The sequence below is a fragment of the Myotis nattereri genome (genome assembly GCF_964212035.1).
Source record: "Myotis nattereri genome assembly, chromosome: 2".
Taxonomy (NCBI): Eukaryota; Metazoa; Chordata; class Mammalia; order Chiroptera; family Vespertilionidae; genus Myotis; species Myotis nattereri.
The window spans coordinates 136,541,507-136,555,915 of record NC_138076.1 but is presented as its reverse complement, the minus strand read 5'-3'; positions in this window follow the sequence as shown (position 1 = coordinate 136,555,915).

Sequence of the window (14,409 nt, the reverse complement as noted above, 5' to 3'; positions counted from 1 at the left end):
ACAGCCGTGTTTATCAATGTTGGTATCCTTTATCTTTTGAGAGATAAATGATATATATCTGGACCATATAGGTATCCTTTATGCAAAAACAGAATAATATTGGATACTATAACCTACTTTGCTGAAAATTTAAGATCCTAAGTCAATATTTAACCTCAAAGATCTGTGCTTAATACTATTTCCTCACCCCTTATTGGCACCCACAGAGAGTCCTGTGAGGAATGAGGGCAAGGATAGTTGATCCTTCTGAATTTTCATTTAAATAATGATTTATTTTACTGACATTTATTGAGAGGCTGCTGTTGGATGCTGTGATGTAGGTACTGGGGATAGTGTTATAAATAAAAAGCTAGTATATTTCTTACTACTCTTGTACTTCTCTATTTCCAGACATAGAGAACCAGTGCATAATCTCACTTATATGTGAAATCTGTGGAGATAATTTATCATAGAGTTGTACACTTGAAATATATGTAATCTTATTAACCAGAGTCACCTTATTAAATTTAATAAAAAACTTAAAAAAGTAAAATAGTCAAAGTCATAGAATCAGTGCACAGAATGGTGGTTGCAGGCATTAGGGAGTATGAGAAATGAGGAAATAATGGTCAAGGGATGCAAAGTTTCAGTTATGCAAGATGAATAGTTCTGGAGATCTAATGTACAGAAAGGCAACTGTAATGAACAATATTGTATTGTGTACTTGCAACTTGCTAAGAGGAGAGAACTTAAGTGTTCTCTCTCTCTCTCTCACACAAACACACATATATACACCCACAAAATAACTGTGAGCTGATGAATATATTAACTAGCTTGAATGTGGTAATCATTTGACAATGTACACATATACCAAAATGTCAAGTTGTATACCTTCAATGTATTGAATTTTTATTTGTCAAATCTGCCCCAATAAAGCTGAAAAAAAAATAGCCAAAAGAAAAAGTGCGTAGAGTAGAGTTCAAGAGGTACTAAACACCGAGCTTCCATGGTCCTCTCCCTGCACCATCATGGATGCCTTCCTGCTACTGATGTGTGATCAAACAGAGTGTTGTGCAGCAGGGATATTCACCCAAGCCTTGGTGCCAGATTTTTCACCAGGGTTTGATCATGTTCTGCCAATCTTGAGCCCTTCCAGGAATTTGGCTCATATATTTAGTAATACTAACTGACTCTCTGGAGGAAAAACTGATGCTGCACAACACCAAGCTTCCATTATAAATCATGCTTTTAGGCTTTCCACAGATCTAACACAAACAAAGCTAGTCCTAACAGATCTGGCATCTAAGAGCCTAGGAAGGCAAAAACTAGAGTTTTATTTTTTAATACACAAACACAACAGTAATAACTTGCTAGGGTATGTTACAATTTGGTTGTATCATAAAACATTTTTGAGTGAAAATAATCAGAGAGGAAAGAGTAGCTAATGTGTAATTTCATTTGGACTTCAAAAACAGGCAAATCTAATTTGTGGTGGTAGAACTCAGTAGAGTAGTTATTGATGGGGCTTGAGTTTGACTGAAAGGCACAAGGATCTTTCAAGGTGATGTAAATTATCTATATTTTGGTTTAACAGCAGTTGTTGCACACATGTAACGTATACTTATATACACACAGGTATAAATATACATATGCATACACACATACATTAACACTTAATTGTATACTTAGGGTCTGTATAGAAAAGTTTCTTCAATTAAAAACAACAGAGTGGGGCAAAAGTAGGTTTACAGTTATGAGTATGTGAAACACAGAGTTAACTATTGTATTATTATTATTAATTATTGTATTATTTTCCATATCAATAACTGTAAACTTCTTTTCTCTGGCCTGTGACATGGATATATGAGATCATTACCTAGTCTATATAGTGTGACTGGATTGAATAGGGAAGAACATTTTTAAATGGTCTAATTTCCCTGAAACCACTTAAAAAAATTTGTAAAATTTGTGAGGCAAAGCAGTCCCATTTCTCAACTATTCCACTCCAAAGCGTTAGTATAATATATGCATACTGATTTGAAAAATTTCTCCCAGGTAATATTGTCTTGTGTAACAAAATTTCACTCCTTTTATAAATTATAAAATAATTGTGAGATTGTGATAATTATTAAGTAAGAACCAAAGATAATATTACTTGTCTTCAGAATAGCTTTGATATAATAGAAAGCACATATATTTGTCATATATTTTATTTCCTGGTATATAGTTAAAGCGGCTTAATATATGATAGTGTGCATATGTTTTATTTAAATTATATCTAAACTATGAAATTTGTTATTTTTTATAATAAAAATCCTTTTTATACTACTTAGTTTAATCGTGGAATGGGCAACCTTTATTTTTATCATTTATATAACTTTATTTTGAGTCAATAGGAACAAATTCAAAGAGAGTGCAGTACTCTAAATATAATATGGTAATATCTCTCAGTGTTTTTCACAAAATTGATCATCCTATCAATCACCTTATATATGTATACTTATAAAATTATAAATACTTAATTTATAATTTAATACTTAAAATTAAATAGGTATTTATTTTTATATAGAAAAATTAGTTTTGCTAACTCCTTAATAAACACTGTAAATCAGAAGTTTAGGTGAAAGTAGAAAATTTGCGGACATCACATAAAGAAATGAGAGTAATAAATTAAAATGTGGAGGTGCTGTGAAGTACTACCAGGTATATAAAAAAAAAAGTTCCTATTTATGATAATCTACAAGCAAAAACACTAATATAGCAGAGTACCAAATGATAGGAATAACATCTATTATATGAGATAAATTTCCATTAATACTGGATATAACATGGAAAGTATCAAAATAAAAGCAGCTGTTTAAAATAGGGTAAACATATTGGTCATGCATGAGCTTTCAAGAAAAGTTCCTACCTCAATTTAAAATAATCAGGTTAAACTTTTCTATGAGATTTTATTTTTATACCTCAAATATCTTTCAGCTATGGGTAACTGCCAGCTTATGAATATTTATAGAACATTTCCTAGTTACTTATGCTAGATAAACTCGGAAGAATTTCATAGACAGAGAGTTTGATTTTGCATGAGTCCCGATTGTATATTTCCTAAAAGTGAAGAGATGTTAAATTTAAATAATAACAACACTGCTTGGATCTAAAAGTGCATTTGGATTACATGCCAACCAAAAAAAAAGATTGACTGAGGTGTGGAAGCGTGCTCTTATATAATTATATTTATGAAATATTTTACAATAATTCTCTGTGACTCTTAAAATATAATTTTCCATTTGATGGCATTTTTATTAGTGACAATTTTGGGCCCATAATTATGAGTCAGTCAAGTATGGTTGAAGTAGAATTTATTTTATTCTCCCTTACACATATCTAGAAACAATCAGGGGTTCATGTAGATAGGAAGACATGTTTAAAGTTTTATTATTTTTTTCCTATGCACAGAAACTGGAGTTCTGTATATACATTGTTTTATTTCTGTTCACAAAACATTAAATTTCAATGATTTCTTTAAATTTAAAATTAAACTGAGTTTTTAAGTGATTATTACAACACTTAAAAGTAATGAAAGGATACAAAAAATATCACTTTCTTCTGAAATATGATATCTTAGGCAATGGTTTTAAATAGAATGGCTAAATATACTTAAATTTATGATATTGCAGAAAAATGGTGGTAAACTCTCTGCTTCATAGTTAGAAAATTGGGTAGTGAACACATAGATTGACATTAGATATGAGCATTAATAATTCACAAGTGTTAACAGAAAGGAAGGCAGAGTGTGGGTAGATATGAGTGCAGTCTGTTCAAGATTAACTTTGTTTCTTTGTTCTCAATAAAGTAGGTGGCAGTTAAATAACTGAGCATTTGTATTGAAAAGGGGTGGTTGAAGATTTCAAGAAAGGGAAGAGATTCAAGAAAGAGAAGGGGTGGTTGAAGATTTCAAGGAAGTGGGAAAGTATGGTTGCTGGCCATCATTAATAATCCACTTGAACATTGTTGGTTGTCATGACTTTAAAGAGAGTCTAGTCAAAGTTAGACCAGTTAAAGCCATTGCATTTTGCTTCAGCCATTGCAAATATATGAAATAAATATAGTCAAGGTATCATCAACAGAATAACTGGTGGGAGAAATGAAAGCAGGAAAAGGTACAAGAATACTATACAATGTGTTTATGGAATACTAGTGGCCGGGTGCACAAAATTCGTGCGGGGGGGCGGGGGGGGGGGTCCCTCAGGCCAGCCTGCACCCTCTCCATTCCGGGACCACTGACTCCTAACTCAGAGAGCCAGCGGGTCTTTCTTTATTTTTATTTATTTAATTTTATTTTTTAGGGCAAAAGTTTATGATTTTTAATTAAAACTGAAAAACTGTCAGAGACGGGAATGACAGAGGACCCATCCTAGGTGGATGGGATCCTGGGGAGGGGGAGTGGGCAACATTGTTGACACAGTTGTCTGGATTCAAATGGGGTCTGTGGATTGAACCTTAATACTGCTTGAATGAAGATTTCCTCATGTGGTTGGGTAGAGAATTGTTATGTAGAAGTGTCTGCTTTTGGGAAATACACAGGGGAGCATGAGCATGCTCTCAAACAACTCAGAAAAAGGCTGGGGGAAATGGGCATGTATGTGTATAAATGCACACACTCACACACAGTCTAACCTTGCTATTTTCTACTCCATCTTTGTGCACCTGCCTACTTGCTAAGATCTGTAACTCCAGAATCAAGGCTTGCAGAGCTTCCTCGGCCATGGGACCACAGCCAGTGTGCAGGGACCCTGCAGACAGACCCGCAAGCACAGTTCTAGCTGAAGTCCAACAGGTGCCACTGTTTTCTTGTTTCCACTCCAGTATGTGAACTGGGGTCTGTTTCCTGGCAGGTTTCATTGGGGCTTTGGCATTTCTGTGCTTCCTGATGTCATCTGACTGTGTGGATGGCCAAGCTGGCACTCCAGTGGCTGCCTATTCCCTGAGCCCAAGAAGATCGTGTCCTAAGCAAGTTCAGGCTGCCCCATTTCAACCTTAAGGAATCAACAGCACCCATCACATATGATGTCCTTTCAATGGAAACACAGAGAGCACTGCCCTGAGCACACACAGTGACGACTCACCAGGGCCCATAGACCAGCAGCAATGGCCACTTGAGGGTGACATCGTGAAGTCATGAGGTCATGATGCTGAGGAGATGCCGGGGGTGAGTCCAGCTGCCAAGACCACATCCTGGCCCACGTCCTGGCCTACATCCCACAGTGAACCCTGCAGTCAAGCACCAACAGGCGGCTCAGGGAACTGACATAGTTTCTTTATGCACGTTTAACCATCTGTGTTCTTCCAGAAAGAAGGGCTTCTTCTCCCACTCTGGATGGCCACACTGCCCTGGAAGTGTCTGAGGACCTGGGGCCTACCTGGCACCCCAGCCTCGCTGACCCCCCATCCCCGGGCCACTGTCCTAACAGCTCCGTACCTCTGCAGCCCACCGCACAACCCACTGGCGCCGTCCAGCACAGTCCATCCATCTGCACTATCCTGAGTCCACCCGGCCACATGCGCTGGGGCTGCTCCTGCCCAGGCTCCACTTTCCCGCACCTGGTGGTGGGCCCAGTGTGCTTGCACGGAGCTGCGCCTCTGTGACTACACTTCAAGAAGCTGCCCTTTCTTTATTTTTAATAGACTGCACCACACACACCTGGCCCCCAGTGCTGCCCCGGCCTGGGCGAGGGACCACCAGTGGTTTTTCAGTCCAGCCACACCCCTGATCCAGGTGAGGTCCCCTCATGGTGACCAGTCATCCATTGGTCATGACAGCCCTAATCTATTATCTAATCTAATAGTAGACAAACATGGTAATTGACCATGCCTTCATTACGCTTCCCATTGGCTAATCAGGGAGATATGCAAATTAGCTGGCAACAAAGATGGTGGTTAATTTGCATACGTAGGCACAATGATGGGAGGCGAAAAGGGAAGGACAGTGATTGGAAACCCAGGTGGCAGGCAAGAGCCGGGTGGCAAGGCAAAGGCGTCCCTGGAAGAAGCCAGAGCGGGGCCAGGGAAGAGGTGGGCGGCTGTGGCCGGTGTTCAGAGAAGTACTTGTATTTTTTTTTTCAAAGTACCTGTATTTTTAATAATTTCTTGACATGGTAAAAGAATCTTACATTATGATCCAAAGGTGGTGGAGTGAAGAGAAGGAGCAGCAGAACAATCCAACAAACAAAACGGGAAACAGAAATGCATGGTGGAAGGGATTTGAAGGGTGGGTAGGGGCATTGCCCAACTAAAATGCAATTGGTTTGTTACTGAGAACCATGGGAAGACAGCATCCTGACTCCTTCTCTATACAGAATATTGGGGGTAAAAAATGATGCATCCAGGTGGAAATATGATTAGGGGTTGGAAGACAGATAGGGAAAGAAGAAGTCAGAAATAGACACTGAGAGAATCACTGGATGGCTGGCTGCAAATACTGACTCTCCAGTAGTGATATAATAAAAAAGTGGGGGATATCTCTGGAAGATTCAAGAGATAGGGGGCAACTCTTCTATGGTTTTGACTTGCCCAGCAGATTTCCACATACACACGTGTACACGCCTATGTTTGCATGCACACACATATACACATAACTGACTGCCCTCCCTGGAAGCACAGAAGAAGAAGAAGCCGCCAGAAGAAGAAGCAGCCCACCTTTGGTCCAGGTGCCAGCGCCTGGGGCTGGCTGCAGCCCAGGAGACGGACAAGCTACCCGTCCGAGGTCCCAGGCTGGAGCCATCCAGAAAAGCTGCCAGCCCTGTGGTCCAGGGAGCCAGCGCCTGTGGCCAGGGAAATAGGTTCCCTCTTCTCCCACTGCAGTCATTACTTCAATATTCCCCTTCTGAATTTCTCTCCTGTGCTGCAACCCAACTCCACTTTTCATCGGAAGGATACGGAACAGAGAGAGCAGTGTTAAAAGCTTATATTTTTAATCCGGTAAGGTTGGTACTTAAACATATAAACGGAAAACTAGAGTCCTTAAGGTAACAAAGACTACAAAGGACAGGGACAGCGCATGACCTGTTATATCCAGCAATCCATATGGGGACTGAAAACTTTGCAATGATGACAATTAGTGAAGATATGAATCAACTAAAATAGTTGACAGGGACAATTCTTCCATCTTTGAAAATATCTACATCAAATCTGTTTAAATAGATTTTCATCTGCATAATATAACACATTCTGACAAGACCACCACCACCACCAATGTGGTCAGTGTTGCACCGATAAATGTTTAATAACTGAGGGACCCTCCTGAGTGCACAAATTTTTGTGCACCGGGCTACTAGTTAGTATAGATAAATTAGGTAAGGGGAGAAAGAAGGATAAAATGACTAGACAAAGTAAAAATATTCCCATCATCCATGTGTATGATATATATAAGAAATATGTACAACCAGATGATCCTCACAACTATTTTGGCAACCATTATAAACAACATCAAAAAGAAATATGTAGCCTGGCTCAGTGAATGGAGTTTTGGCCTGTGGGGTTCCAGGTTTGATTCTAGTAAAGGGCATGTACCTTGGTTGCAGGCACATCTCCAGTAAGGGGTGTGCAGGAGGCAGCTGATCGATGTTTCTCTCTCACCAATGTTTCTAACTTTCTATCCCTCTCTGTAAAAAATCAATAAAATGTATTTTTAAAAAAAGAAAGAAATATGTACACCATGTTGTATTATAACTTGTGATTAAAAAGTGATTTGTGAAAACAAAGCTTCAAGAAATAATTGACTTTGGTTGAGATATCTGTTTAGAATCTACTGTCTTCTGCTAAGTGGTGATAATTGGTTTGTTTTTTTGGGGGGTTTTGTTTTTGTTTTTAATGAAAAACATGAACTCTGAAATCAGGTCTATTTCCTGGTAGGCAACATGGAATCTGCTAGGTAGTATGCTCTAAAGTAAGGTCACTTGTGCCTTGTATATAGGTTATTGGAAACTTTGAAATTCATTAGTTATATCATAGGTAGCTGCCTTCAACAGCATTTAAATTCAATAACGAAGTACTTACCTAAATATAAAATAAATTTAAAGTTATAAATTAAAGTTTTGTGAAATGCACCAAAGAGATCTTCCCCTCTACTCTATGAGGTGTACAACATATATGTAGGTCAAATTATAACAATCATATCTATCACCTCACATGGCCACCATTTTGTGTATATGTGTGGTGAGAACACTTAAGATCTACTCTCTTAGGAAATCTGATGTGTACAATATAGTTTAATTAATTATAACACCACTAGAGGCCTGGTGCACAGATTCATGCACCGGTGGGGTCCCTTGGCCTGGCCTGTGCCTTCTCGCAATTCGGGACCCCTCAGGGGATGTCAGACTGCCAGTTTCAGCCCGATCCATGCAAGCCTGGCTGAAGGACCCCTAGGAGGCATATAAGATCTTTGGTTAATTTCTTCCCATCCTCCTCTCTCCCCACTTCCCTCTGATATTCATCAGTCTGTTCGTTGAGTGTCTGCCTCCTCGTGGTCAATGCACATCATAGCTACTGGTCAAATGGTCAAATGGTCTAATGGTCGAACGGTTGAACAGTCACTTAGGCTTTTATGTATATAGATTCTGTACATTAGATTTCCATAAGGCAGTCATCTGAAAGTTTGTACTCTTTGGCCAACATATTCCCATTTCCCCACCCCAAAGTCCCTAATAATCACCATTCTATTTTCTGTTTCTATGGGTATGACTTTGGATTCTACATGTAAGTGATTCCATATGGTATGGAATCCCAGATTGGAGAGGTCCCAGATTGGAGAGGGTGAAGGCTGGACTGAGGGACAACCCTCCCCAACTCATTGCACAAATTTCCTGCACCAGGCCTCTAGTACATATATATTCATTTATTCATCCAACAAACATTTATTAAGTACCTCCTTTGGAGTGAAGTACTGCACAGGATTTGGGTTATACAACTGTGAAAAAAGTGAGGCATTGTCTCTGTCCTTATGAAACTCAGTCTAACAAGTTAACAGATACATATGAAGTAATACAGAAATTCTTGATGTTTGACTGACCTTGAAAGGTTGGTTGAGGAGAGGAGAGAGCCCCTTTATTAATGCATAGATATTTGTGCAACTGCTTAGAAACAATGTTGCATGAGGACCAGTTTTTGTGAGGGAATATATTGGGATTTGTTTTGTTTTGAAAAGTTAAATGTTTGGTGTCTTTGAAGCATCAAAACATTCAAAGGGAGTTGCAAAGTAGGCAATGGGAATAGTCAAATCTAGAGATAAATATTTGGCTGCCATTTGTACATGGCTGAAATTAGAGGCCCTGGGAATGAATGATTTTGCCTGAGGATAGAGTATATTACAGAGAAGTAAAGGTGGGTTTCTAGACTTAAAAATAGTCCATCCTGACCAGTGTCGCTCAGTGGCTTAGCATCGACCCATGAACCAGGATGTCCTAGCTGGATTCCTGGTCAGGCAACATGCTCAGGTGCAGGCTCAATCCTTACTAGAGGCTCTGCAGGAGGCAGCCGATTAATGATCCTCTCTCATCATTGACATTTCTATCTCTCTCCCTCTCCCCTCTCACTCTGAAATAAATAAAAACATTGAAAAATAGTCCAAGTCAGGAAATGATCAATCATAATTTTCCCCAGACCTCCCTTTAAACATTCACATAATTATATTTCTAAGTGAGATTATTTCTCAAAATCTAACAACAAAACAATCTTAAAATTTTATCCTATAAAATAATTGTTTTTAAAAAATGTTATAACTTTCCTTCAGATGTACGTGTTTATGGAACAAATGTGTTACTAATACTCTCCAGATGTTGTGCCCTGAGTAATAACTTAAACTTAAAGATAACTTTCCCACCCAACCATAGATGTACACCAAAATATAATGAAAAGTTGCATGGGAAAAAATTTAACAGATACCCCTTTTTTCATAACTTAACCACACTTATTTATTTACATTACACCCAGTATATAGATATGCATTATGTTTATATACCCAGGCATACTTTCACTAACAAAAGAAATTCCTGCTTATTTCTCATAGAAAAACTGTGTATTTGTTCAAACACTTAATTAAAACTCAAGTTAAAGCCCTCTAAAAAATAGCTTTAGATATTTATTTTGTATCCTACTATTTTACTGAATTCATGTATCAGTTCTAGTAGTTTTTTGGTGGAATCTTTAGGGTTCTCTATATACAATATCATGTCATTTGCAAACAATGGCAACTTTACTTCTTCCTTTTCTATTTGGATGCTTTTATTTCTTCTTCTTGTCTGATTGTTGTGGTTAGGACCCCCAGTACTATCTATAATAATAAAAGGGTAATATGCTAATTAGATCAGACATCTTCCAGAAGTCATTCTGGACGTCCTTCCTGACAAAGCCAGGGTGGGAGGAAAGCCAGCAGGTGTCCCAGGTGCCTGTGGACAGCCCGGAGAAAGCCAGCCTAGGTCCTGGGTGCTTGCGGGTAGCCCAGGGCAGGATCACAAACTGCAGCCCCTTGAGTGTGGCTCTTCCACAAAATACCATGTGCGGGCGTGCACATACAGTGCTATTGAAACTTTGTGGCCACATTCAACGGGCCAAAGAGCCGCATGTGGCTCACGAGCGGCAGTTTGCCAACCACTGGCCCAGGGGAAGCCAGCCTGGGTCCCAGGTGCCAAGGCCTATTCTTGCACGAATTTTTGTGCATTGGGCCTCTAGTGTTGAATAAGTTTGGTGAAAGCGAACATCCCTGTCTTGTTCCCAATCTTAAGGGGAACACTCGTATGTTTGTCCACTGAGTATAATGTTGGCTGTCAGTTTCTCATATAAGGCCTTCATTTTGTTGAGGTATGTTTCCTCTATCCCCACTTTGCTAAGAGTTTTTATCATAAATATGTGTTGGATTTTATCAAACACTAATTCGAATGAATTTATGTACCCTTATAATCATTGCAGCATAATTTACAATAGCCAATATTTGGAAGCAGCCCGAGAGTCCATCGGTAGCTGAGTGAGTGGATAAAAAAACTGTGGTATATTTACACAATAGAATACTATTCTTTTATTTATTTATTTTTTTCTGAAAAACTAATTGGCTGGAATCTAACAAAAGGTTAATCTGTACCCTTGAAACTACTGACCATATTATCAAGTAAACAATTTTACTTATTTATGAATTTTTGTAATTTTAGTTGTGGAGTGTACTTGATATCATGTGTAATGGTCACTAATGAACTTATAGTATTGGCATCCCCACCTTTAATAAGATAGAACTACATAATTTTATTTATGCTTAAATATTTTTATATATTAAAGGTATTATTACCTTGACTATATATACATCTTTTATGTAGTGTTAGCTGAACTCTGCATCCAATCAAAGACTGATCCTAGTCAAACCAGGGTGTGGTTTGGTGTATTTGTATTTCCATTTATCACCTCTTTAAAGCTGTGGTCATCTTGAGTGTTTACATAAAGGCTTATATTTTTTATTTTCTCATTTGTTTTCTAAACCAGGGTATTCTCTGTTGAGTCTTATTATATACTTTGCATCATAGCGTTGAATATTATGTTATTCTATTTATTTATTTATGTATTATTTATGTATTTATTTATTTAGATTTTTTAGTATCTTGCTGGGTACACATCAGAATTTGTCAAATGTTTCCATGGGAAACTACTCATGTGTGTTAGGTGTCTGATGTTGCAGCCATATTGCTCTAGCAGCTCCTAGCTGATGACAAATCCCTCGTTTCTATAATCCACAGCAACAGACCTCTGTCCAGACACACCCTGTATTCTTGGCCTCTTGCCCATGTGCAGAAGCAGCAAATACTCTTGGAAAATAGCAACCACAGGTAAGCTATCCTTTCATGTTTCTCTCTTTTCCAAAATCTTAACCTCTTGATATTCCCTGTTTCTGTAGTTCTCTGATGCTTTTAAATACATTGTTTCTTTGTTTTATATGGCTTTTATAGTTGGTGTATATGTGAGCATTAACCTGTTGCAAATTATTCCAGTCTACACATAAGCAAAAATGCCTCTTACTTTATTAAGATTTATTTATTTCCATATATAAATTATACGAAGCTAGAATGCCTGGTTTTGAATCTTGAATCCATGCATTAGTGTATACATGACCAAGACAAAGTAATTTAATCTAATATCATTTTAATTCATAATTGCACGGTGAAAATAAATCTACCTACTGATAGGTTTGTTATGAGGATTAGTTAATACATAGAAAGTGCTTGAAGTAGTGACTGGCTTATTTTAAAACCTCTATACTGTAGTAGTTATTATTATTATTATTGCTTTTGTTGTTTAAAATAAAGAAGTTAGCATATATCTATGTCTTCTTTAGAGTAATAAAATTCATAAAAATAACTCAATTCTACAAACATTTGTAAAACAGATGCCATGTGCAAGACCTGGCATAATTGCTATGCACCGTGGTTATTAAAGTGAAAGCAAATATTATCTCAGGAAGCATATGCATTAGCAGTGTAGTTATGGAAAAACAATATGTTCTATAAGAAAAACAAAAACAAAGTTTAGAGGCAGAGCGAAGGAAGCTACCCATTCCCACCAAATGCTAGATTAACATATTGGCAGCTCAGAAAATAAGTACAAATAGTCCTACCTGCTTAAGCCACTTAAAGTACTCTCCCTAATAAGTTTCACTTCAGTACAATAGAAGTTCTAATTAGCAAAATGCTGCCCCTAAGCACAAACTAGGTTCCTGAAATATCTTTGGAATTGGCTCATTGACTACACTGAATGTGCAGCTAAGAGCCGATAGAGAAGCTGCCAGGGAAGAACTTGGCTGTAAAGCAAATTACTTTTTTTTTTTAAAGTTTCAGAATTGTTTATGGAGTTCTAACCTGTTTAAGAGTCAGTCTCTTTCTTAATTGTACTCATCCAATACAAGTTTCATTAAAATGGATGTGAATATTCAGCATTTTTAAAGCAATGATTTCCTGCCCTTTGCATGCATGCCTACAGAATTTATATCCTGAATGAATTTGGCTAGTGTCAGTTAAAAGTGAGCTGAATATATTTAGACTAATATTCATAATCAATTCAGATTTTTTTTTCCTGGTGAAACACAGACCTCAAGAAATTATTGGTTGCTTTTAAGAAGGAACAAGAAGATGATAAGGGTAAGGAGAAAAGAAAGAGTCTATTGAAATAGGTTGAGCCAGAAATATGTTATACCTTTAAAATATTATTTTATCTTATTGTGTTAAAAATGTATTGAGCGCCTGCTCTGTGCCAAAAGTATTAGAGAAGAATAATGAAATCAATGTTATTTTATAACTTTTTTCCACCACTAGTCCCATTATTCTCAAATGCACATGTAAATGAAAAATGTGCTAACAACTCAGTGCTGTGAATGGATATATTGTTAATATAGTGGTTATGCTACAGGTAATTTAATACAAAGCTTATTTTATCTACACTAATAAAAGAGAAATATGTAAATTGGTCATCACTCTGCTATGCCCACCAACTAATCAGGATGAGTATGCAAATTAACCCAACAAAGATGGCGGGTTAATTTGCATACACAGGCGCGGAGCAAAGACTGAAGGCTCCGGCCAGAGCAAAGACTGAAGACGACTGAAGACTGAAGACTGAAGAGGCTTGGCTTCTCCGCTGCAGCCGGAGCAGAGAAGCCAAGCTTTGCTGCTGCGGCCAGACCAAAGGCCTGGGTCCCAGGTGCCAGAGGAAAACCGGTGCTGGCAACCAGGGGAAGGAATGCCTATTGTGCGAATCTTGGTGTAACGGGCCTCTAGTATTAATATAATAGTAGATATCAAATTTTAAAAACAAAAACAATTTCCTCCATAATAAAACTGCAAAAGTGCCAATGAAAAAATTGGATTTTATTTCTTGAAAGTTTTTTTAAATTATCAACAAATGTATTTTAGAAATCTTATACAGAACCCTCACCAGGTGGTTTAGTTGGTTGGCGCACCATCCTGTACACCAAAAGAATGTTCATCCTGGCCGGTTTGGAGCAGTGGTTAGAACATGGGCCCTGCAGATAGAAGAGTGTAGGTGCAATTCCCCATCAGGGCATGTACCATGGTTGTAGGCCCAATCCCAGGTCCCAGTAGGCATGCAAACGGAATGCAACCAATATATGTCTCTCTCTCGAATGGCTGTTTCTCTCTCTCTCCTCCCCCTCCTCTCTCCTCTCCCCTCTCTCCTCTCTCCTCTCCATAGAAAAATAAATGGAAAAAAAAGAGTTTCAAGTTTGATCCCAGGTCAGACAAGGCAACCAATCCCGATTGGTGTTTCTCTCTCACATCAATGTTTCTCTTTCTCTACTTCCTCTCTCCCTAAATATATTTTACAATAAAATATTAAAAATGAATAAATCAGAAAATAATTTTAATCATCAGAAATAAAATAAGA